Genomic DNA, 26345 nt, shown 5'->3' on the forward strand with positions numbered 1-26345 from the left:
GTATGCTGACGTTAGTCTCCTCTGTTCCTGCCTTACAACAAAAAAGCTATTGTTTGCAACCTAATAATAATGTAAGAGGGGAGAGGCGAAAAAAACAACACAAAAGGTTTTTCCTCTATAGTTAGAAATTTGGTTTCAATACAGGCCAGAGAGCAAGCAGGGTGCATTTCCTGTGGGAAGTACTTTTCAACTGTTTTGTTTTGTTTTGTTTTAGCTTTATTGCTTAGTGTGATGCCTTAGCATGAACTGCTTATGAAACTTTTAAAGATATGTTAAGATTCAGGCAGGTGGACAACAAGCTCAGCCAGAGGCAGCCTTCTGTGTGATTCTGCATCTCCTCTTTGCTGGCTACACCCTATGTCCAGTCTGGTTTCTGTTTGTATGTTTTGTTTTTCTATAGCCTTCTCTTCCTCCAGACATCCCTCAAAAGCAATTCAGGGGGAGAGAATTCATGGCTCTTACTTGAGAGAATAGAAGACCTCTGAGAAATGATGGTGGTTAGGGCTGGGAGAGGAAGTAATAGGTATTTACACTCACAGAACTAGCAAGATGTTTTCCGTATATCATCATTTGACTAGATTTTTTCTAAATGTATGATTGTTTGCAGTTCAGAACAATATAACTAAAAGTGGATTCATTTGTTCACACTGGCATTTTAAATGTGTGTCAATTCTGGAAGCCTAATGTAATTGTCAGAAGCTGATGCAGTTTCTAGGTAGGAATTCTAAAAAGGGTATGCCTACCGGCCAGATATTGCAGTTGTCATCTATGTACCTTTTTAATGAGGTAAACTTGCAAATTTATGTCCTATAGCATGACTAATTGGAGAGAAAAAAGCCTTCTTTAAGGACTCAGTCACAGAGTTATCTGCCAACTAATGATGTGTCTGATCATTAGAATCAGCTTATGGATTTTGTCCATGGGTTTTTCAGGAAGCAAGTATGGATGCCACATTGTTCTTTAGATGGGGAGGTGGGACAAAGTAGGGGAGAAGGTAATATGTTTATTTCAATTTGGAAGGAAGTAAGCACACACCTTACATATGTTTGCCTATTCAGAGATCCACTATACCTGAGCATCTCATTGATTTCAGAGGCACACTCATCCGATTGCCACTATAAATATAACAGATCAAGAGAAAAGGGAGCTACATCTTAAAACTGGGAATAATAGTGGTCCAAAAACTGTCAAATTTCTTATTCTTAAATGTTTTCCTAATAACCCATAATCTATTTTGTCCTATATATTTCAGTGCTATATATTCTCCCTTGAATTGATTGCCTGCAGAGTAAATTGTTAAATTGTGAATAAATCTTGAGATGTAATAGGATTCTCAGAATCAACTTTGAAAATTTCAGAATGGTTTTCTGCCATAGAAACCAACAATGCCTTGTTAGCTAAGGAAAAATAAACCAGATCTTTTTCTATGAATTATAACGATGATAAGAGCACAATTTCCAATAAATAGCCAACAGGAAAGACCCATTGAACTCAGCCCAAAGGGCAGGTGAGTCCTCTAACATTAGAGGTTGGAAAACTGCAGCCCTCGGGCCAAATCTGTCCTTTCCCTACTTTTATAAATAAAATGTTATTGGAACATAGCCATGCCATTTGTTTATACATCATCTATGGCTGCTTCTGCACTATGATGGCAGAGTTGAATAGTTGCAACAGAGACCATTTGGCCTGCAAAGCCTAAAATATTTACCACCCATCTTGTTACAGAAAAAAAAAAAAATTGCCAAGCCTTGTTCAACAATTTTATCTCTGTTTAGAATTGGCATCAGTTCCTGATCCAAACTTCCAAAAAGAAAATAAAATCCTGGGTACAGACACAGGTAATTGCAGGAGAGAAAAACGTCAAAGCAGTCAGGTTTTATACCCTGCCGTGACATCCATTTCTCATATGCTTTACAAGTGAGAGAAGCATCCAGAGCTTACAGCACCTCAGCAGGGAGTATTTTCCCTCTCTTTGGCACCATCCAGGGCTCACCGGGATCCATTGTGTGAGGCCAATAAGGATTACAGAATTCCTTCCACAACCTGAGGTATTGATTAGGTTGGCCAAGTCAATGCTAAAATTAGGCACAGACTAGGAGGCACGGAATGGATTTTAGAATGTGCATGATGAGATCCAGAGCTACTCAGTGGGAGATTCAGAGAAGCACTGCAGAATGGGTGCTTTACTGTAACTGAGTTTTATTTTTACATACATACAAGTGGTAGTTGAAGGGACCGCACATTTACCATAATTCTCATAAACCAGTATATATTTTTGCTGGCTTTAAAAAATACCAATTATTTGTAGATAGTCTGAATGACAAAGTAAGTTTCAAAAAAATGTGACATAGCTGAGTGACCATCTTGGCTCTTGCTATGTGTATAGCTTTGAAAGTGATTCAGTTTTACCTTGTTGGTTAATCTCCTTGCTATGAAAACAGAGGTTGGGCACAGCATACAAGACTAGGGTGACCAATAAAATAGGTCATCAAGTCCCAACATGCTTAACTATGAAAGTACCACTAGAACTAATTAAACCAGGTCAACAGCTGTAATGTAGGACCCTCCCAGAGGAACTTGATATGTGGTCTCTCTATATAAACATGTGACACCTGTTTCTGCCTGTGGTTTGAAAGTGCTTGGCTTCAGAACTGGGCTAGAACATACAGAACCTTTGTGAGAATAGGAAGAAGGTACTGCTTTCTGAGACCAGTTAGCAATAGGATCTCCCATCTTCTGGGCTGATGCTCTCTTGTTCCATAGGACATAGCTCACAGAGTGGTAGAATGAATCTCAATTCCCCAATTGGGCCCCCTGGCCAAATGTCTGGCAGGGCACAACCATATGTGGCTGTTCAGCTTGGCACCACACAATGGTGATGGTATTGAAAATAGGTTTGTGGGAATGTATGTTGCTCAAAATATGCAGCATTTTAACCTTGATCTAAAATCAGTATTCTTTGAATGGTTACATGTTGGATAGTTGGAAATGACTAGATTTTAATAAAAACAAATTAAGACAGATTTCAGTAATAGCCTACAATTTAGACGAGAAATTTGTGACGTCTGTGTTTTTAAAAATGTACGTTTATGCTCCTGAAAGAAATTATATGTTCTGAAAACTTGAAGTCATCTCAATCATAGGAAATATTGGCTTTTAGATTTGCCCAGACCTTTCAGGGGAAAGTAATTTGGATTTTTTTCCACTTAATTTTCCAGATAATTGCTGTGGTTCCTCCCTATTTCTCCATTAATATAGCCCAGATGACAGAAGAGAGGTAGCAAAGAAAAATGTGAACGTGGAGAGGGAGGAATAACACAAAATGGCCATCATATTAAGAGCATTGGTGCCATTTCACGTAGTTCTTCCGACCACAGCTGTAGCAAACCACTCAGTCTGCTATTGTTCTTCATGTCCCTGGCAGACTCTACACTTTCTATTTGGAAAGACTGATCAGCAAACATATCTGTCTTGAAGCACACAGACACCCACAGGCTTGCCAGGCCCCTTCACCGCTCTGCTGACCTGAGACTCTCCTCTTCCCTTTGCTCAAGAATGTTGGAAAAGCAAATAAAAGCCACTTATACACTCTACTCTATGCATTTCTTTTCCTCCAGTTTCCCCTTTTCTTTGGATTAATTTAACTTCTGCTTATGAATCTGATAGTTCTTCCACATCGTTCTGAATTTCCTTCAGCACTGAAGAATTAACATTTTTAAAATTAAGTAACATTTTCCCAAAAAATGGAGCAGAAATAATTTATGTTTGTATTTGCGCATGTAAAAAAAGTCTGTAGGATGCACAAAACTAATAAGAGAGGTGAACTTGGAAGGCGTTTGCTGATCAGACAAGAGATGGAATTGGAAGAAGACTTCTCACTATGTATCTTGTTTTTTCATTTATGATCTATATGAATATGTTACCTATTCAAGAAAATTAAAACTTTTTAAAAATCAAAACACAGGCAAAAAGACAACAGTGACCTGAACAAATGCTTCATCAGCCTTCTCTCCCATAGTAGAACCTTGAAGGTCCAGCAGATATCCACATTTCTGAGAGAATGTGGTCGTCGTTATATCAGAAGTTCTAGATTCATTTTTTTTCTAACTTTGGTCAGCCTTGAGGAAGATGAAATTCCCTGTTTGCAAATGAGGATTCTGACTTAGACTAAAAATGCAGTGCAATGATATCCAGGCAGTTGGCAGTACCACGTGGTGCATTGACACAGCCCCCTTTGCAGGAGTTGATTGCAAATAATCACACATTTTTCTATGTACTGACAACCAAGAAATAAGTTGTAAATGGGTGGCAGGTGCTCAGCACTGACCAGGCAATTGAATACAAGAGTGAACAAGAGTTTTATTCTGCTGAGTGGAGCTCTCAGTGTAATTGAGGAAACAGTAATCTAAATGCACAATGTCCATGCACTGTCACAAGTAAAATGCATGTTGCAATACAAGACAGCTGACTCTAGAGTTCTGTGGATAGACAGAAGGAGCGACTGACCTCCTTTGAGACAGATAGAGGAAGAATGCATGTCTGCATCTCATTCCCATTGGAACAGCTGTAAAAGATCTTTTAGGTGCCTGCCCTAAACCCCTCCCTTTTTTTTTTTTTTTTTTTTTTTTTTTGAGACAGAGTTTCGCATTTCTTCCCCAGGCTTGAGTGCAATGGTGCGATGTCAGCTCACCTCAACCTCTGCCTCCTGGGTTCAAGTGATTCTCCCTACCTCAGCCTCCCGAGTAGCTGGGATTACAGGCATGCGCCACCATGCCTGGCTAATTTTGTATTTTTAGTAGAGACGGGGTTTGTCCACATTGGTCAGGCTGGTCTCGAACTCCCAACCTCAGGTGATCCACCAGCCTCGGCCTCCCAAAGTGCTAGGATTACAGGCGTGAGCCCCCACGCCCTGCCAAACCTCTTTCTAAAAAGGAAAAAAGGTCACAATGCTGAGGGTGTCTTAATTCAAAAGCTTGAGGAAAATTGTTCAGTACATCATCACAGAGCACTACACGGATTAGCAGCAAGTCCTCAGAAAGTCTGTTCCATCGTCTGGCAAAATGTACTCTCTTGGGGTTTCATTGGTAGGTCATGAGAAAGTTGACCAGTTCCAACCAGGTCACAGTGTTTCTTCCCAACTATCACTCTCAGCAGTTGAAAATGTGTACTGTCATAAAGTGTTTTTTTTTTAATTTTGTTGTTTTAATTACTAAAATCACGGTCCAGCAATCTTACACAAGCTTCTTTTTGAAGCGGTCAGGAAACAGTGATTTTGGGAGGGGTTTTCTGCCTTGAAGTGAGCAAAAGAGGAAACATTTTAATAACAATATCTTATCCATTTTTGTAGATTCCTTGAAATCCAGGGAGGAGCACACAATGAAACAGATACTATGTCAGTTGTGATGTGTAGGCATCATCATGCTGAATATTAAGAGTGGAAGTAGGTTGATTTTGTCTGCTGCAGAATGATGGATATGAAAGCAGGTGTCTGGTGGGCAGCAGGAACTCATACCTCATCTCAATAGGCTTCACATCTGAAGGCTCATCTTGCTTCTCAGTTACATGATGAAGAGAGACACCATCCAAGCAGTAAAGATAGGAGCACAGCACTGCTGAAAGCAAGGCTACTCCTATCGCACGTTCTGTCTTCATAAATGAAGAACAGAAGAACAGAAAATAATAAATTTCTATAGAATGACAGACAGGCCTAGGCTTAGGGAATTCATGAAACAAACAAACCAACTCTTCTCAAAATTGAGTGGGAGGAAAATGGTCACTAATGTTGATTGAACTCCTGCAAGCCAGGCACTTGATGTAAATTATTTCATTTAATCTTCAGAACAACCTAAAAAGGCAGGTATTTTATCTTTATTTTGTACGTGATAAAATGACAACTCAATAAGGTGAAACATATCACCATTGCCAGTGAGCAGTAAATGCTGAAAGTGGATGGGGGAGACCATATCTCAGCATATGGAGGTGCATATAGACCACTGGACTTGATGGAGGCATGTCCGGGGTGTTATCACAGAATTCTTGGGAGGCCATAAGGCCAGTTACCTCGGAAGTTCCTGCATCCAAACCTGAAGGTCAGACAGACCTTACTAGAAGGTGCACATAAACACAACTGTTTTGGGGAATGTGTCAGTCAGGATTCTCCAGAGAAACAGAAACAATACAGTTCTGCTTGTATTAGACACATAACCAATAGGGTTCATGTGGAAGTTGTCAAGTCTAAAATCCATAGGGCAGGATAGCAGTTTGCAAAGTCAGGCAGGACCTGATGTTATGGTCTAAAGGCAGAATTTACTTTTCTCTGGGAAGCCTTAGCTTTTGCTCTTAGGATGTTCAACTGATTTTATTAGGCCTGCCTGTGTGATCAAGGGTAATCTCCTTTACAAAAGTCAACTGGTTGTGTTTGTTAACCACATCTACAAAATACATTTGCAATAATACCTGGGTCCGTGTTTGATTAAATAACTGGATACTATAGGCTGGCCAAGCTGACACGTAAGACTAATCATTATAAGGGATTCATTGGGGCATTGCCACTTAGTAGGATAAAGGACAATGGTAACTTACAGGTTAAGTCCATAGGGCTACTGTATTTAAAAGGATTACAAAGGGAGCCACATATATGGAGAACTTTTAATGGAAAGCTAATTGTAAATGATGTGTAATAAACTCATTGGGTCAAAAGTGTAGCTTTCATTTTGACAAGAAAAGCCAAGATATGGCTTGTCTAGAAAAGTGTTAAAATTTTTCTGCAGTATAGGCTTTTATCAACTGATGCAAAATCCTTCATCTTGGTATCTGGTGAAATAAGAAAGCCAGAGTTTTGAAATATTCTCTTATGGCCTTATAGATATTCATTGAAGGGGGAGTCAGTGTGTGTGTGCGTGTGTGTGTTTGTGGGTGTGTGTGTGGTGCACATCAACGTGGGACAGGTTGGCCCTCTTACCTTTGGCTGTCTTCTCTGAAAGTGTCTTTCATTGTTTCTACTTAACACTGCTAAAGATTCTAACCCCAAATAGTCCACAATAATAATTTCATTCCATATTTCGGGGGGGCGGGTTAGTTTATCAGCATGATTACTAGTACTCTACTGCATTTGATGAACTTTTTGAGAGATGTGTATCTATCTCCATTTCATCGATGAAATTCAAGAGATGTTAGGGACTTCAAGTTAACAGGGCATACTTAGTCTGATGGGGTATCGTTCACCTCAGTAGAACAAAGAAAGCCTTCAACATGAGAGAAGGCCCTACACTTCTGGTTAGGCATCCCCAGTTCTCACCTTTTCCTCACACCTCCCATCCCGTTCATCAACAAGCCCACTTGGCTCTACCTCCAAAATCTATCTTGGATCTTAGTACTTCTCACTGTCTCCTCTGTGACAATCACGCTGAGAGACCATCATCCCTTCCCTCCTTTGGATCTTCCTCCCTCTATTTCTCCCCTAAACAATCCACTTTCCACCCAGTAGCCAGTGTGACCTTTGAGAAGCATGACCCAGATCATGTCAGGTCCCTGCTTAAAATTCAGTCAAATTAAGGTAATGTCCATGTTTCTCTGCATGGCCAAGTAGGGTCTGTATGACCCCCCCCGGCCGCCCCACCGTCCCTCTGATTCCAGATGTCTGCCCTTGTGTCTGTCATGTTTGTTCACTGCTAAACGGTGTCCAGCCATGTATCTCTCTCCTTTGACCATGCTAGCTTAGCCCCGCCTCAGGACAGTGGCACTGGCTCTTTTTTCTTGAACACTTTTTCTCCCGACTTGGCTGTCTCCTTTCCATCTCAGCTTAAATGTCATCTCCTTAAAGTGACTTCCTCCACCATCCCTGATAAACTAGCACTGCTCTCTCTCAGCACCACCACTTCATCCTTTTTTTTTTTTTTTTTAAGACAGAGTCTCATGCTGTTGTCCAGGCTGGAGTACAGTGGCATGATCTTGGCTCACTGCAACCTCCGCCTCCCAGGTTCCAGTGATTCTCCTGGCTCAGCCTCCCAAGTAGCTGGGATTACAGGCGTGCACCACCATGCCTGGCTATTTTTGTATTTTTAGTAGAGACAGGGTTTCACCATGTTGGCCAGGCTGGTTTCAAACTCCCAACCTCAGGTGATCCGCCTGCCTCAGCCTCCTGAAGTGCTGGGATTATAGGCGTGAGCCACGGCACCCGGCCCCACCACGTCATTCTTCACCAATTACCCTCTGTTGTTTTCTTTATCTGTTGACAAATTTCATGCTATTTATCATTCCTCTGGAGAAAATGAGACCCATGAGGACAGGCACCATCTAGTTATTTCCCATACCTTCAATGCTTTGATCTGTATATAACCCATAGTAACAGTTGCTGAATATCTATGGACCACCTGATTTGGAAATCAGCTACAAAAAATGTAAGTATTTGACCAACATTTTGTTCCTAAATATAACATAAGTATAACCTTGACCCCCTAATCTTATAATACTTATCTATGGAACAATGAGTTTGAGTCATTGTTCGGTATCACCCATAATCAACCTTAGTTTACCCACATCATTCTGTCTTCTTCTTCAATATAACATTGTCTTCTACATGCATTTAAAAATCAAAAAGAAAAGTTTTAGGAAATGAGTAATTGAAGGGAGGTCACAGTTAATTTGCATGAATCCAAGCATAGATTATCTTGCTATAAATTTCGTATTGAATTTGGAGATTGAAATTACATATTATGCCAAATAAAATATTCTTTGTTACTCATATTTTCCCCTTTCTTTCTCCCTCCGTCCTTCCTCTCATCTCCCTCTTTCATTCTCCCTCCCTTCTTTTCTTCCCTATCTCTCTTTCTCTCTGCATTCCTTCCAATGTTTTATAATGTGTCACATTTCATGCAACCCCAGATGTAAAAATTTATTAGATGACCTACCTAGCCTTTTCTCCAAAGGCTTGATTATTTTCCTTGGAAATAATTAGGGATGATAAATTTTGATAGCATCTTTTCCCCCTCCTCCTGTATTTGTTTGATATCTGCATTCACAAACTTGCCCCTTTACCAGGGGAAGGACTCCGTGCAAGTGAGGAAATCAGGCACTCCGGTAGATGTGTAGGGGGTCACATACCTGAGAACCACCATGTTTGAGGGACAGGCCCTGGCATTCCATGGCTGGCCATCAGAACACTCCATACAGGTCCTTTGTGTCATTCAAAGAAGAACCAGTCAACCACATCCATACAAGTGCTATTGCTCTTCTGCCTGAGCCCGACATCACAGGATTCTTACAACCACATACTGTTATTTATGACTGTCCCTTCTGACCCAAATATTAAAATAATTAATCTTACACCTTAATAGTATTTGTTAATTCCAGGATATTTTACCTTTTGCAATATATTTTTACTGCAGCATTCTTATTCTACTTCTCCACATTTAAAATAAGCCAGGCACAATGGCTCACACATATAATCCCAACACTTTGGGAGGCCCAAGAGGGAGGATCTCTTGAGGCCAGGAGTTTGAGACCAGCCTGGACAACACAGAGAGACCCCATCTTTACAAAAAAATTTAAGAACTAGCCAGGCATGGTGGCATGAAACTATAGTCCCAGCTACTCCAGAGGCCGAGGTGGGAGGATCCCTTGAGCCCAGGAGTCAGAGGCTGCAGTGAGCTCTGGTCATGCCACTGCAGTACAGTCTGGACAACAAAATGAGACCTTGTCTCTAAAATAAATAAATAAATAATGAATAAATAAAATGTTTACAGTTGACCATTATATTATTTATAGTTTTGAGATTCCCTAACAAAGTACCCCACACTAGGTAGCTTAAATCAGGGGTCCCCAACCCCTAGGCCGCAGACCAGTACCCATCCATGAACTGTTAGGAACCAAGCTGCACAGTAGGTGAGCACTGGTGAGGGAGCATTATAGCCTGAGCTCTGCCTCCTGTCAGATCAGTGGCAGCATTAGATTCTCACAGGAGTGAGAACCCGATTGTGAACTGCACATGTGAGGGATCTAGGTTGCGTATTTCTTATGAAAATCTAATGCCTGATGATCTGAGGTGGAACTGTTTCATCCCCAAACCATCCCCCTGCACCCTTCCGCCAAACCGTGGAAAAACTGCCTTCCACGAAACCAGCCCCTGGTGCCAAAAAGATTGGGGACCATTGGCTTAAATAACAGAAATATGTTTTCTCACAGTTCTGGGTGCCAGAGGGCCAAGATCAAGATGTCAGCAGGGCTGGCCTATTCTGAGAACTCTCTCTTTGGCTTGTAGATGGCCATCTTCTCCCTGTGTCTTCACCTCACCTGCTCTCTGTATGTGTCTATCATAACTGCCTTTTCTCATAAGGACACCAGTCACGTTAGATCAGGGGCCACGCTAATGACTGCCTTAGAGATCATAACCTTACTTACCTCTTTAAAGACCCTATCTCCAATTACAGTCACATTCTGAGGTACTGGAAGTTGGGACTGCAGTGTATGAATTTTCTGGGAGCACAGTTCTGCCCACAACAGCTTTATAGAGACAGAATAGAGAAGGGTGTTGTGCTGGATTCCACAATATGACTTGCTCTCTGTAGGCCAGTGAGGAGGGATGTTACCTCTTTTATATCCTCAAATTTCACTCTTCCCAAATAGATATCCACACTCTTTAAATTGGGTTAACTGTGAATTTGGAGTTTATCTTAAAATATCATATTGAAACCTAACTTTCTAATTTTGTGGAGTTTTAATTTTTTTTATAGATTTAACCTAAGATTTTACCTAAGGGCCAGGTCAACACTGTGGATGCATATAATGATATCTAATTACAAAGTTATTTGAAAAAACCTATTTTAGAAGTCTATAAAAACTTCCTTCTTATAACTAGTCCACACAGGGACCCAAAGGCCCTATTCAACCCCTAAGGTCACTGAATATCAAGCCTAATAAGTTCCAGGAGAGAAGTAATCTATTCAGAAAAAAAGGGTATATTTAATCACCGGATTTTAAAAAGAAAGCTAAGTTCTTCATGATAAGTAGTTAATGGAATTTATTTAAGAATCTGTTTACAATAATAACTTCAGTGGATATAAAATAGATTTCTTCAATTTTACTAGTTTATTTTAACTTGCAGAATTCTTTGGGCATTGAAGTAGTTGAGAGGCTTATCTTCTTTTCTCAGGCTATGAATAAAGAGGAAGAAAAAAGTGAAGATTGATTTTTGTTGTATAGTCCTTTACATTTCTCAAATTTTAACCTACTTAAAAAACCTCATAATCACAGAATAAAATTTTACAAGTGATAGGGCTCTTTAAGATCATCTAATCCAACCCTATAATTTATGAAAGTAGTAAATAAGACTGAAGAAGGACAAAATGACTTAAACTACACATGGAACAATTTAACAGAAATATTTAAAACTTAACTCTTTTGTTACACTACTTCAGTATGCTTGTTTAGAGGTTATACAAGCCAGTTGTTTTTATTCTCTCAAGTAATTTAAAGACTGTCACTTGAGACTCATTTTATTTTAGTCAAAGTAGAAAAGTTAACTCCCCAAATGCTAGCACTTAGTGCATTAATTTGTGGATGATTCATCTCAAAATTACCTTCCCATGTATCTGCTGCAATTAACTTTGACAAGTGTAAAAACAAAAAAACAAAATAAATCTCTTCTATGGCCTGAAAAAAAAATAGTATCAATAACCTAAAAATAAATTATTGCTTTAAAATTGTTTGCAAAATTAAGGAGTCAGAAGTGTATGGGAAGGCATTTAAAGATTTTGAGTGGGGAGGTGACCTTAGGGCAACAGCATGGATTAATCTTCCACACTGGGGCACGGTGTAGAGTGTGGGTTTTCTGATAATTATCAGGTTGGGACAACAGGTATAAAACAGGGCTTTTCCTGTCCAACTTGGAGGTCATCCTGTTCTTTATGAAGGTTAACCCAGCAGAGGGCAGTGGGATAGACTGGCCCAATCAGGGACTGATGAATGCGCCACAGGAGACAGGGGGCCCACGTATAGCTAGAAGTAGCTCTTCTCTAGGGAATGCAGCAGAAGCAGCCCAGAGTGAGGTGGACAGCTGAGCTCCGCCTTCTCCTCTCCCTCTGTGACTCGCTGTGACAGCTGCCCTGTTGTCAAATGTGCACTGTCCCTGTGGCTTCTTGCATTTCTGAAATCTATGGTACAATTGCATTTTTCTTTTCTTTTTTTTTTCTGTTCCTTTTTTTTGAGACGGAATTTCGCTCTTGTTGCCCAGGCTGGAGTGCACATGGCACGATCTCAGTTCACTGCAACCTCTGCCTCCCAGGTTCAAGCAATTCTCCTGCCTCAGCCTCCCAAGTAGCTGAGATTACAGAAGCATGCCACTACGCCTGGCTAATATCTGTATTTTCATATTTCATCACGTTGGTCAGGCTGGTCTTGAACTCCAGACTTCAGGTGACCCACCCTCCTTGGCCTCCCAAAGTGCTGGGATTACAGGTGTGAGCCACCATGACTGGCCTGATTGCATTTCTAAACAGTAAGTAATATATTTTATAATGAGAAACAGTGACCCTTTCTACATGGTGAAATACACCACGCTGGTACTTGGAGTTAGGCAACCCTGCCTCTTAGAGATCCTCCACATGCCTCTTCTGACCCATTGTGCCGTGTGCACTGGGAAGGAGATGACCATGGGGAAGGAAGAACTGTGTTCTGGAAATCCCAGAGAGCTTGTGGAGAAGCCAGAAGCCATCCCTGCTGGCTAGAGAGATCATCCAGGGACAAAGCCCAGCACATGATGATGATATGTAGGTCAGAGTATTAGAAATTGAGGTTTCCGGCAATACTAAATAGTCAGCACTCTTGATTAGAACTTAATTGCAAACTGTTTCTAATCAAATCCTCCCTAACTGCAGGTACTTTTGCCCGAACATTTGTTTGTTTGGGTTGTTTTTCTTTTCTTTTTTTTTTTTTACATTGCTGAGGAAGTTATTATACATTGAACATCCACATTCTCAAACATCATTTCCAGAAAGAGCTCTCGCTTACTTCTTCTAATCGCAAATTACACAGATTTCTGGCAGCAGGGCACCCCCAGAAGCAATTCAGTGTTGATATTTTTGCCAGTGGTTACAAGTAACACCTGAGTCTGAACAAATAAACATTACAATACAATCCACTCTAAATCTACAGGTTGTCCTGAGCTGAAAATCATGCGGCTTTTCTGAGATGGTAAAGTGAAGCTTGAGCTATGAGGCAGACAGGGCTCTGCCTGTCCACTGTCTTCCCCCGTGACCGTAGACCGGGATTTGGCAGTTGAGACAACACTGCCTTTCCAGGTCTGTCAGCAGCAGGGGGCACATCTGTGCGGGAAATTACTCACATGCTCCTGAGGCCTGGCTAATTTATGATTTTTTTTTTCTTCCAAATAAGCTGAAATATGTACGTGGCAGTGATCTAACCCACTGCTTGCTTCCTGTTGAGACAGCAGTGGGCATTTTTCAGATTTCCTTCATTGTCTTTCTCAGTGTCATATCAAATTCCAGAGATCTCTTGTAGGTCAAATGTTTTTTTTTTTTACATTAATTTGCCTTCATATTTAAGTGGAATAAGAAGGGCTTCTGAAAAAAATTCATATATAAAACCATATATTTCCAGTTGTAAATCCTTCCATATCTAGCCATGGACTTGCGATAGCCAGTGAGGGTTTCTTCCCAGAACCTCTTCCACACACTCAGCCTGGACTTACCCCGTTCTCATCTTCAGGCGACACCGTGGGCATGACTGTGGATTTCCCACTGTGTATCCTGATAACAAGTTTTTGAGTACCTGGTAGAGTAAAAGACAGTGACCTCTGTCCCTTTCTCTTCCCCTAGCCAGAACCAAACACATAAAGATCACATTATAGCTTCATAAAGTATAAAGAGATTTATCCCAAGTGGCTAGTTTCCAGTGGTGACCTCCTTCTTTTGAGTTTCCCTTTTAAGAAAGAGTGGACTCTGCACACAGGCAGCAGCTTGCACACTGCTAGACTGCCAGTGCTTGCACAGTTCCTGACACACAGCAGGGACTCGGGGTGTGCAATCTAAATATAGCAGGACTCGTGAGTTCATGTAGGCCTGTTCTTTTTTGTAAATAGCTGTCCTTCAGGCCTCATACGGGCACCTTTTTAAAAGTCTATTTGCACTAAATATATCATTTCGCCCATCCTGAATTTCTGAAGACAACTGACTATTATTTTTATCCAACAAACCATCCAAACCCCAGTCATTTTCCTTAAGTGCAAGTTAGCAGAAGGAACTGCCCTACTTTGATTTTAAACCAATGTCATAGATTTAACTCTGCAGGAATATTTTCTTGCTAGTGGTCTCCACCAATCATCATCATGGGAAGTTGCTAAACCTAAAAAAAAAGGTTGTGCATCAATGTCTGCATATCACAAACATCTATGGATGCCTGTTCTCAAGCAGGATGGTGTGTGCCTATTTTTTGGATACCTTACCCAGATGGTTATTTGAACGTTGAACTTTGGGATTGCCTGTGGGAAATGTCCATGCCTTTGAACTTGCAGACTCCTTCAGGGGTTACCATTCCACTTGCTTAATTAGGAAATGATCACTGTGGTTAAAAGCACAGAACCTGGGACCCAACAGACCTGGATTGAAATCCTAATTGCTTTCCCTCCCTAAAATATATTTCTTTCTACAAAAAGTAAGAGAGAAGACCAATAATAGAATTAACTTCATAGGGTTGTTAGGTGGAATAAATTTGATAGGGGATACATAAGGTTTTGGCACTGAGCCTAATATAGAGTGGACATTCAATAACTATTAGCCTTTAGCATTATCACCAGAGTCTCAAAGAACTAATCGTTATTAAGATAATCATTCATGCACATAAATGCTTTATACTCCTAGAAAGCACAAATCAATTTAAAGAAAAAAAAAGGCTTTAAACATTTTGATAGACCAGTGATAGTCAGTTTACAGCAAAAGAGGGAGTAAGATTATTTAGTTAAACAGGAAACAGAACTCTGAGGCACTAAGCTAAATGGAAGCACAAAAGATGAGAAAAGACAACTTGAAAGTAACTTTGATTTTGCATACATTAATAAATGTTAACATGCCTGTTTGAAACACAGTATCTGAGAGTTATGATATTTTATCAGCCAAAGCTGCAAATCCTGACATTTTTCCCTAATGTGTAAATGGCAGATGTCATTTATATGTGCAACATTCACATGTGAATCTGGATTCCTAGAATTTCTTTGGAAAACACAAAATATTTTGCTCAATATTTCAGCAAGTATAACTCTAATCTATTTTGGTGGGGTATTCATTTCTTTAAACTTTAAATACATATCAAGAATAAAATCAGACAACAATGATCCTTTTTTTCAATTTATGTGAAAAATAATAGAAGTTAAAATATTCAAAATTGAAGTCTATTTCTTATTTTTATTTTTTTCTAGTTCTTTCTCGCCACAAATAATATCAAGAAGGTGAATAAACATGTGCCATTGAATAATCATCAGTGAACCATATTTAATATTAAAAAGTATATGAGCGGGCACAGTGGCTCATGCCTGTAATCCCAGCACTTTGGGAGGCCGAGGTGGGCAGATCACTTGAGGTCAAGAGTTCAAGACCAGGCTGGCCAACATGGTGAAACCTTGTCTCTACTAAAAATACAAAAACTAGCCAGGCGTGGTGGTGCATACCTGTAACCCCAGGTATTTGGGAGGCTGAGGCAGGAGAATCACTTGAACCCAGGAGGCAGAGGTTACAGTGAGCTGAGATCCTGCCATTGCACTCCAGCCTGGGTGACAAGAGCAAAACTCTGTCTCAAAAAAAAAAAAAAAGTATAAAACATGAAATACAGATTTGAACCTATTAATATGAATGCCACAATTGCAAATTTTTTATTTGCATCTTTATTTTATCTGCTTTGGATTTGTCCACTGAAAGCTGCTATATTGTTAGTTATAATTCGGCTGCCACCATATTTTTCTTTTATAATACTTATCAAAACTGAAATGAAATAATAAATTGTAATAGTGTTTGTTTAATACATTCCTTCTCTTCCCAACTCTAAAATCCAAGGGACAGATCTCTCTTATTTATTTTGTATTTTCATTGTTTAGCATAGTTATTGGTTCCCAGTAGGCACTTAACACATATCTCTCAAGTAAATAATCAAAGAAAATGTAGAGATAGAAACATATCTGCATTTTTATCCTTTCTATCTTTCCTAACAAAAGCAAACACACAAATTGATGCTTGAGTAAAGTTAAAAGAAACTGCAGAAGGATCTCTAAATTTATAGCTCACAAGCCTATGAGAAACTATGACCTTTACAGTTACTAACCATCCTACTGATATCAGTAACTCCTGTGGTCAGATGCAAAAGTGAGATAGGCATGGGCTTGATATACTCCTCTCCACCCTTTTCTATGATTATGGGAACTTTTGCTGTGAGATCATATTCAGTTCTGATGAATCTTTAAAGTGTGTCTATTAGTCTCTCAGACTGCCACAACAAAGCACCACAGATTGTGTGTTTAAACAATGGAAATATATTTTCTCACAGCTCTGGAGTTGAAAAGTCCAAGATGAAGGTGTCAGCAGAGTTGCTTTCTTCTGAAGTGTCTTTCCTTGGCTTGGAAATGGTCCTCTTCTCCCAGTATTTTGATGTGCTCTTCTCTGTGTGTGTGTATACCTGTGTCCTAATCTCTTTTTATAAGAACAGAAGTAATATTGGATTAGGGCCCATCCTAACACCTCACTTTAAGTTACTTACCTTTTTAGAGACCTTATATCCAAGTACAGTCATATTCTGAGGTCCTGGGGGATAGGACTTTAACATATGATTTTGGGGAAGGGATACAATTCAGCCAATAACAGTGTTCCATGCTTAAACAAATTTACAAGAAAAAAAATGACCCCATCAAAAAGTGGGCAAAGGACATGAGCAGACACTTCTCAAAAGAAGACATTTATATGGCCAAAAAACTTGAAAAAAAAGCTGATCATCAGTGATCACTAGAGAAATGCAAATCAAAACCACAATGAGATACCATCTCACACCAGTCAGAATGGCAATTATTAAAAAGTCAGGAAACAATAGATGCTGGTGAGGCTGTGGAGAAATAGGAATGCTTTTACACTGTTGGTGGGAGTGTAAATTAGTTCAACCATTGTGGAAGACAGTGTGGTGATTCCTCAAGGATCTAGAACCAGAAATACCATTTGACCCAGCAATCCCATTACTGGGTATATACCCAAAGGATTATAAATCATTCTACTCTAAAGACACATGCACACGTATGTTTATTGCAGCACTATTCACAATAGCAAAGACTTGGAACCAACCCAAATGCCTATCAATGATACATTAGATAAAGAAAATGTGGCACATATACACCATGGAATACTATGCAGCCATAAAAAGGAATGAGTTCATGTCCTTTGCGGGTACATGGGCAAAGCTGGAAACCATCACTCTCAGCAAACTAACATAGGAACAAAAAAACAAACCACCACATGTTCTCACTCATAAGTGGGAGTTGAACAACGAGAACAGATGGACACAGGGAAGGGAACAACACACACTGGGGCCTGTGGGGAAATGGGGGACAAGTGGGAGGAGAGCATTAGGACAAATACCTAATGTATATAGGGCTCAAAACCTAGATGATGGGTTGATAGGTTCAGCAAACCACCGTGGCACATGTATACCTATGAAACGAACCTGCGCGTTCTGCACATGTATCCCAAAACTTAAAGTAAAATTTTAAAAAATTTTTAAAAATTACTGTAGCCTTGTAGTATAGTTTGAAGTCAGGTAGCATGATGCCTCCAGCTTTGTTCTTTTTGCTTAGGATTGTCTTGGCTATCCGGGGTCTTTTTTGGTTCCATATGAAATTTAAAGTAGTTTTTTCTAATTCTGTAAAGAACGTCAGTGGTACCTTGATGGGGATAGCATTGAATCTATAAATTACTTTGGGCAGTATGGCCATTTTCATGATATTGATTCTTCCTATCCATGAGCATGGAATGTTTTTCCATTTGTTTGTGTTCTCTCTTATTTCCTTGAGTAGTGGCTTGTAGTTCTCCTTGAAGAGGTCCTTCACATCCTTGTAAGTTGTATTCCTAGGTATTTTATTCTCTTTGTAGCAATTGTGAATGGAAGTTCACTCATGATTTGCCTCTCTGTTTGTCTATTATTGGTGTATAGGAATGCTTGTGATTTTTTCACATTGATTTTGTATCCTGAGACTTTACTGAAGATGCTTATCAGCTTAAGGAGATTTTGGGCTGAGATGATGGGGTTTTCTAAATATACAATCATGTCATCTGCAAACAGAGATAATTTGACTTCCTGTCTTCCTATTTGAATACCTTTATTTCTTTCTCTTGCCTGATTGCCCTGGACAGAACTTCCAATACTATGTTGAATAGGAGTGGTGAGGGAGGGCATCCTTGTCTTGCGTTGTACTGGTACCAAAACAGATATACAGACTGATGGAACAGAACAGATGCCTCAGAAATAACGCCACACATCTACAACCATCTGCTCTTTGACAAATCTGACAAAAACAAGAAATGGGGAAAGGATTCCCTATTTAATAAACGATATTGGGAAAACTGACTAGCCATACGCAGAAAACTGAAACTGGACCCATTCCTTACACCTTATACAAAAATTAACTCAAGATGGATTAAAGACTTACATGTAAGACCTAAAACCTTAAAATTCCTAGAACAAAACCTAGGCAGTACCATTCAGGACATAGGCATGGGCAAAGACTTCATGACTAAAACACCAAAAGCAATGGCAACAAAAGCCAAAATTGACAAATGGGATCTAATTAAACTAAAGAGCTTCTGCACAGCAAAAGAAACTATCATCAGAGTGAACAGGCAACCTACAGAATGGGAGAAAATTTTTGCAATCTACCCATCTGACAAAGGGCTAATATCCAGAATCTACAAAGAACTTAAATTTACAAGAAAAAAAATAAACAACCCCATCAATAAGTGGGTGAAGGATATGAGCAGACACTTGTCAAAAGAAGACATTTATGCGGTCAACAAACATGAAAAAAAACTCATCATCACTAGTCATTAGAGAAATGCAAATCAAAAGCACAATGAGATACCATCTCACACCAGTTAGAATGGCAATCATTAAAAAGTCAGAAAACAACAGATACTGGAGAGGATGTGGAGAAATAGGAATGCTTTTACACTGTTGGTGGGAGTGTAAATTAGTTCAGCCATTGTGGAAGACAGTGTGATGATTCCTTAAGGATCTAGAACTAGAAATACCATTTGACCCAGCCATCCCTTTTCTAGGTATATACCCAAAGTATTGTAAATCATTCTACTATAATGACACATGCACACGTATGTTTATTGCAGCACTATTCACAATAGCAACGACGTGGAACCAACCCAAATGCCCATCAATGATAGACTGGATGAAGAAAATGTGGCACATATACACCATGGAATACTATGCAGCCATAAAAAAGGATGAGTTTGTGTCCTTTGCAGGGACATGGATGAAGCTGGAAACCATCATTCTCAGCAGACTGACACAGGAACAGAAAACCAAACACTGCATGTTCTCACTCTTAAGTGGGAGTCAAACAATGAGAACACATGGACACAGGGAAGGGAACATCACACACTGGGGCCTGTTGGGGTTGGAGGACTAGGGGAGGGATAGCATTAGGAGAAATACCTAATGTAAAATATGGGTCGATGGGTGCAGCAAACCACCATGACACATGTATACCTATGTAATCTGCACGTTCTACACATGTATCCCAGAACTTAAAGTATATATATATTAAAAAAAAGAAAACTTGGTTTTTATGACATGGAAATAAAAACAATTTTTGCATTGTAAAAAAAATTTTTTTAATGGTAGAATTTAAAAAAATGTTCCGTGATCAGATTGGTTTGAGAAATACTTTGTGATACCAAATTTAATAATTCCTTTAATATGCCACTATGCATTAGGAATCTCCAAGAAAAGACTACAGGATTCTGGCTTTGCTGAAAACAAAAACTGAAAAACTTCTTACCCACCCCAATTGCTTACACCTTTAACATCCCACCATATTTTTCTTGGAACAGCGGCTGGGTAGAGCACAGCAGTGGCCTGGCGCTGTGTGAATGGCCCTGCATTTCACTAGTGTTGTTTGAGGGCTGCTGATTGACCTCTCCCTGATCCTAAGCAGCCCCACTGGTGAGCCCCTCTCTGATGAGCAATTATTTCCAACTCCATACCATGTCCAAAATGCACTCTTAATTGAGGCAGGACTTTTCTTTGTGTATTTAATAATTCTTTATTATGACTTTACATTTTTGTGTTCTACCAACCAGTTGGTACCAATTTTTCCAGCAACTTTCTCACTCCAGTTTTGGAGGTACTATTGGAATATTTCTCTTTCTCTGTAACTATTGGCATTTGATAACATTTTTTGCAGCTAATTATCTCATTGATTGAAAGGAATGAAGGAAGGGATCCAATGAGGAAACACAAATGTACAACTTTGAATAGAGTTTCAACATAAAATAGCTGTCCAACCTCCATGGAAACAGAGTTCTTTATGGACTCATTATGCAGGCAAACTTGCTAAGCTCTTTGGGACATTAGTGCCTTTAATAATGATGTTAGCAACTTTTCCTAAACTATTGCATATGTACAGTAGGTCCTTAGCAGAGTGGGGGTTCGTGAATTAATCCCTATTTAATGAGAAATATTTGAAGGTGATGAGAGTCATCTGCTGCTGATGGGAAAATTCTGCCTTGATAGATTATTTCTGGAACATTAAAGAATCTACTCAATCAAGATACTGACTATTTAGGACAGGACAATTTTGTGAGAAATTGAAATAAAATACAGGATTTATACTCAATTATTTTCATCACCTATAAAATGTCCTGTATTTGCTTTAAGGGTTTTAAATTTTCACACTTTCTTGCTTTCATCAGACCTTAGTAGCCTGTACTAAATCAAATGGCTAGATGCTGAGTTTTGGCTGAGGGTGTTTTTAGTAAGGTGATAGCCAATGGCTATATTTGAGAAAATTTATTTTAGATTAATTTGTAGTATGTTTCATTTCAAACTGTCTGGAAAGAGCTATGAAAATATGTTTATATGTGAAACGTGCTGCAGCATTCTCACCAGCGTGATGCAAAATTTCCACGTCTACCTAATGATTTAGATAGAAGTCATAATTAAAATATATTAGGTGTTAGAAAATGTTTGGATGCTCAAAAATAAATTATTGTAATACAAGTTATTATCATTTCTTTATGCTTGACCTCATCACTGTTAGAAAGTACTCCGAAATTAACTGGTGGAAAAGGAAAAGAAGTTACTATAGGAAAAAGACACCTGCACCTATATGTTTATCACAGCACAATTCACAATTGCAGAGATATGAAATGAACCTAAGTGCCCATCAGTCCATGAGTGAATAGAAAAAATCTGGTGTGTGTATATATATATATATATATATATATATGCGCCATGGAATACTACTCAGCCATAGAAAAGAACAAAGTAAGTCTTTTGCAGCAACTTGGATGGAGCTAGAAGCCATTATTCGAAGAGAAGTAACTCAGGAATGGAAAACCAAATACCCTAAGTTCTCACTGACAAGTGGGAGCTAAGCTATTGGTATGCAAAAGCATACAGAGTGGTATAATGGACATTGGAGACTCAGAAGTGGGGAGGTGAAGTGGGGAAGGGTTAAAAACTACATATTGGGTACACGTACATGTAATGTACATGACTCCAGTGACAGATGCAGTAAAATTTCAGATTTCACCACTATACAATTCATCCATATAAAAACACTTGTACCCCTAAAGCTACTGAAATAAAAAAATTAACTGGTGGAAATAAATAATTGAAATATCTTATGTTCCTTTCAATCTGTCTACTACTCTGTTCTGTTCTTTGGAATACAAATAAAAAGTAACCTCTGAACTTTTTGTAACTGTAAATTTGAAAAGCTGCTTAATTTTTTATTGTGATGGCAACAGTGTTGATAATCTAGACACATTTTCAGAGTAAATTAATCATATTAAGAATTTTGTCAGAAAATAAAATATAATTCCACTATTGTCAACAAAACAAATCCACTTTTGTTAAAAACAAATCAATCTCTGTTTAAAAGTACAAACACACCTCTCCGAATTTCTGTGTAGGTTGTTTTTGTTCCTTAGCTCCATGCAAAGTTATGTGGCTGATGGTGAGGGAATGGTAAGTTTGTGGGGCTTAGAGCCCAAAGACCTGGGAGCAGGCCCAGATTATACTATAAACTTTGGACAAATCGTTTACTCTGACTGAACCCCAGTTTTTCTAACTGTATAATGAGAATGACATCCCTTACAACTTTGAAAACATAGTGAGAGGGAATATCTGAGGCTTTGTTGATGACAGATGGACAGGTCCCAAGAAGCAGACAAATAGTCTTTTAAGGACAAACAATGCAGTGGAAATCTTCTTTCCTAAATGCATGACTTCTGCTAACTTTTTTTTTTTTTTAAAGGCAATGATATTTCACTTATGTCTGAATCACAGTCCCTAGCTGATCAAGTTTCCTAGCCTATTAGTAATAGATAAGGAGAGTTTAGTGTTAGGATATAACAGTGATGATCAAATAGGTGAGAAATTATAGGCTGGGATTTAGAGATTGGATACTGACAGAGTAATCTGAGAAATAAGGGCTGATATGGTTTGGCTATGTCCCCATCCAAATCTCATCTTGAATTGTAGTTCCTATTACCCACCATGTGTCATGGAAGGGTCCCAGTGGGGGGTAATTGAATCATGGGGGTGGTTTTTCCCATGCTGCTCTCATAACAGTGAATAAGTCTCATGAGATCTGATGGTTCCATAAAGGGCAGTTCCCCTGCACAAGCCCTCTTGCCTGCCACCATGTAAAACATGCCTTTGCACCTCCTTCACCTTTCGCCATGATTGTGAGGCCTCCCCAGCCATGTGGAACTGCGAGTCCACTAAACCTCTATTTCTTTACAGATTACCCAGTCTCAGGTGTTTCTTCACAGCAGTATGAAAACAAACTAATACAAGGGCGAAGGAAAGCATGTGTCTCCATGATCCAGCCTCAGATGTTTGTGCTTTCCTTAGAGCAATTCCATACAAGGTAGAGTCACCTAGCGCTTAGGAGGCATGAAGTGAGTCTGTACCTTTTAGGAGCTGGGGATATGGCAGGCATTGCTGTCATTCTTCATCTCCAGTACAAGATGCATTTTGACCCATATGTAAAATGTTAGTATCATATTAATCTAGTAAGTTGTGTGTATGCATGTGTGCATATGTGTTTTTGTAGGTGTGCGTGTTATTTGTGAAGGAGGTAAAATCTGAGAAAACACTTTTCTTTACTAGGAGAGATTCCCAGGCCATCTTCCAAAGAGAAATAAGAACCTGTAGACGCTAGAGATACAGTGGATTTTTCCTCCTGTTTTTCAAACTAGTGAGAAAGGATCACTTTAAACTATGAGACATTAAAACAGAAGAGAAAACATTGTACCATCCCTTCTTATCCATATGTCTTCCTGGGGAAGCCCATTTCTAAGTTTTTTGGCTAATAGTGATTCAGATTTGTTAGAAATTTTGAGTATTAAGGTAGCCAAATGAATCCTTTCTTTTAAAAAATCTTCAATAACCATTTAAAAAGGTAACTTTTACAAAATTTAAAGTTTTAAGTGATATAGAAAAAATAATCAAGTAAGTATTTTTAAATGTGTTTCTTATTTCTTAGCTTCCTGTATCTACATGTCAATTTAACACTGGTAATTAAATAAACATATTAGTAAAATCTACATAATAAAATTTTATAGGTCTTAAATTTTTATATTGGAGTTAATCTGAATGTCCCATTATTTTGTGTGTGTGTGTGTGTGAGAGAGAGATTTAAAATTCCCATGGGATAAATTATAAAAATAGAAACAAAGAAGAACATATTAGTTATTCATATACCTGTGCATCTGAAATTAGCCATTTTCCTCACTGAATACATAATGATTTCCGAGATGAAGAGCAGTTAACCCAATGGCCTCCTAAATACTAAACCCCATTAAGCTTGCCTCTGAGCAATGGCCACAATCATGAGTGTATCCTCTAGTGTTGTTTATCGTTAATGTCCATATAAGGTATACTGATTTATGATAACTTCCAAAAGACAATCATAGGGAAGCCAATTAGCTAAGGAAAGGAGATGACCTACATAAAGGATTAGCCAACTTTTTCTGCAAAGAACCAAATAGTAAATAATTTTCTGCATTGCAAACCATAGTATCTCTGTCGCAGCTACTCCATCAGCTCTGCCTTGTAGCATGAAAATAGCCAGAGACTATAGGTACAGAAATGGCCTGGGTGGGAGTTGGCCCGCAAGCCTTCATTTGCTCTCAGGGATCCTGTAAGATAGGTGAATAATTTTAATTTCTAATCATACTGTTGCAACTGAAAGAGTTGTGGCTCCATAAAGGTCTGTAGCTTTATGAAAACTGAAAAAAAAATGTGATCAGTCATCTAGATACTGTGAGCGAAGGCCAAACATCTGGATGTTTGGAAATCTAAACTAAAATTTAAAAAACACCTATTATGTTATCATTATGATTACTGCTAAGCATTTGTGTACTGCATTCCAAGAGTGTTCTCAACATATTTAAAAAACTGGAGACAAAATGAAAGAATACCTTTTTTCTGTTCCCTTTGAATCTGATATTTGAAAACAAAGGGCAAAGGAGGGGGAAAGTGTTTCTAGTAAAAGACAATATATTTCTTAGTATCAGATACCCTTTTAAAACCATCACAATGAAAGCCACAAAAGCACGGAGTGCGTTTGATATCAACCAGTTTGCAAATTAAAGATTCTTCGTTAGGACATCTAAGCAGCCCCAAGAGGACACACCTGTGGCCACCAGCCCTGTACTTCACCGCACAAGCCCTGTCTGAGTTCTAATGCTGGAAAGGAAACCTTCAGAGAGAATAGCTACTTCAGAAGGAGGGATGAGCTGAGTCGCGGTATCCCAGCTTGAGTGGTCGTTGTTCATCTTCAGTGGTAGAATACAGAAACTGTGCCCTGCAGCAAAGCTCTTCTGGTGATTTCTCCTCCTTTTCAAAACAATATTTGGAGGCCAGGCTGCCTCCATATTGAATTCTAGAATGAAAACTGACCAGCTCTGTTATTCAGAGTCTAGGGAAAAGAAATACGAGGATTGCAATGCAAAAACGTGGAGTCCTTGTTTGTTTGCTGGTGGGATGAACTCCAGCCCCTCACACTTAGCATTAGAAGCTCCTTTCCCATGATTTTATGGAAGAAGAAAGCTGTTGACTGCCCAGGCCTCTTGTGGGCACCTGCGCCATTCATTATAGGGCTACATTCACCACACACTCCCACACTCCACCCTTGCTCTGGCTCTGTTCTTGTCTGTGTGTGTCCTCACCTCCTCAGGTACTGTCATTGGGAGGGACCCCTTTTTCCCTGGAGGGTCCTCCCAGCACCTGATCTGGATCCCATCCCATCCTCTCTCCCAAGAGGGCTCTGTTAATTCTCCCCTGTCTTACCCTCCCTTTCACTGGCCTTTTACTTTTCTTACATAATCACTTAAACTTGGTGCAGCCTCTCCCATGTCTCTTCCTCCCCTTCCCTCTAGGTCAAGCCCCATGCAAGATGCCTCCCTGGTTCCTCCTTGTCTCCTGGATGTTTGTGGGTTTCTTCCACAGCATCCAATTTCAGTTTTCCTGTTTCCTTTCAAGTGAATTATCTCCTCTGAGTCTTATTTATGCTTTTCTTTTTGAGGACTTGACCACACCCCAAGATCTAGTGTTAGTTCTGGATTTCTCCGCATCAAAAAAATGACTGGTTAGGAAAGGGAATGCCTGGCTCCACACAGACCGGTGAAGAAAGGATGAATACCACGGTTCTGGACCCTGACTCTAGAATGAGTGTTCTCCTCCCTGCGCAATGTGTTCTTGAGAGCTGTCATGTTGCAGCAACTTGGCTACACTCACCCCACACCCCCAAACTCCACCCTTGCTCTGGCTCTGTCCTTGTCATCTAAAGAGCTTTTAGAAAATACAGATGCCTGCACACCCCTCCACCACCCCGCAAATCCCAGTGTCATGGTCTGCGGTATTAAGTGCTGTCGTGGAACTGGGCTGCTGTCCTACTGCAGTACTGTCTTCCTGATGGCAAGGATACCGCTTATTCAACTTTGCTTCCCCATCCCACTGAATAGGGTCGGACACATGGTAGGTCCCCAGTAAATGGTTTGTTAGATAGCTTTATTGTGAGTTTATTTCCAAAGGTAAGAAATCACTGGGAATTTCACAAA

The 26345-nt window shown here is 39.5% G+C and overlaps 1 protein-coding gene and 1 long non-coding RNA gene across 3 annotated transcripts in view; both read left to right on the forward strand.

The window, feature by feature from the left end:
* Positions 1-18980, forward strand: part of LOC134730366 (uncharacterized) — a 197594-nt gene extending 178614 nt beyond the window's left edge. The window contains exon 2 of the long non-coding RNA XR_010112107.1: positions 1-18980. This exon is cut by the window's left edge and continues 121610 nt beyond it. This is a non-coding gene — a long non-coding RNA (uncharacterized LOC134730366).
* FBXL7 (F-box and leucine rich repeat protein 7) overlaps positions 1-26345 on the forward strand; it is a 433105-nt gene that overhangs the window by 294770 nt on the left and 111990 nt on the right. The window lies entirely within an intron of this gene.

The sequence above is a fragment of the Pan paniscus genome, chromosome 4, assembly GCF_029289425.2.
Source record: "Pan paniscus chromosome 4, NHGRI_mPanPan1-v2.0_pri, whole genome shotgun sequence".
Taxonomy (NCBI): Eukaryota; Metazoa; Chordata; class Mammalia; order Primates; family Hominidae; genus Pan; species Pan paniscus.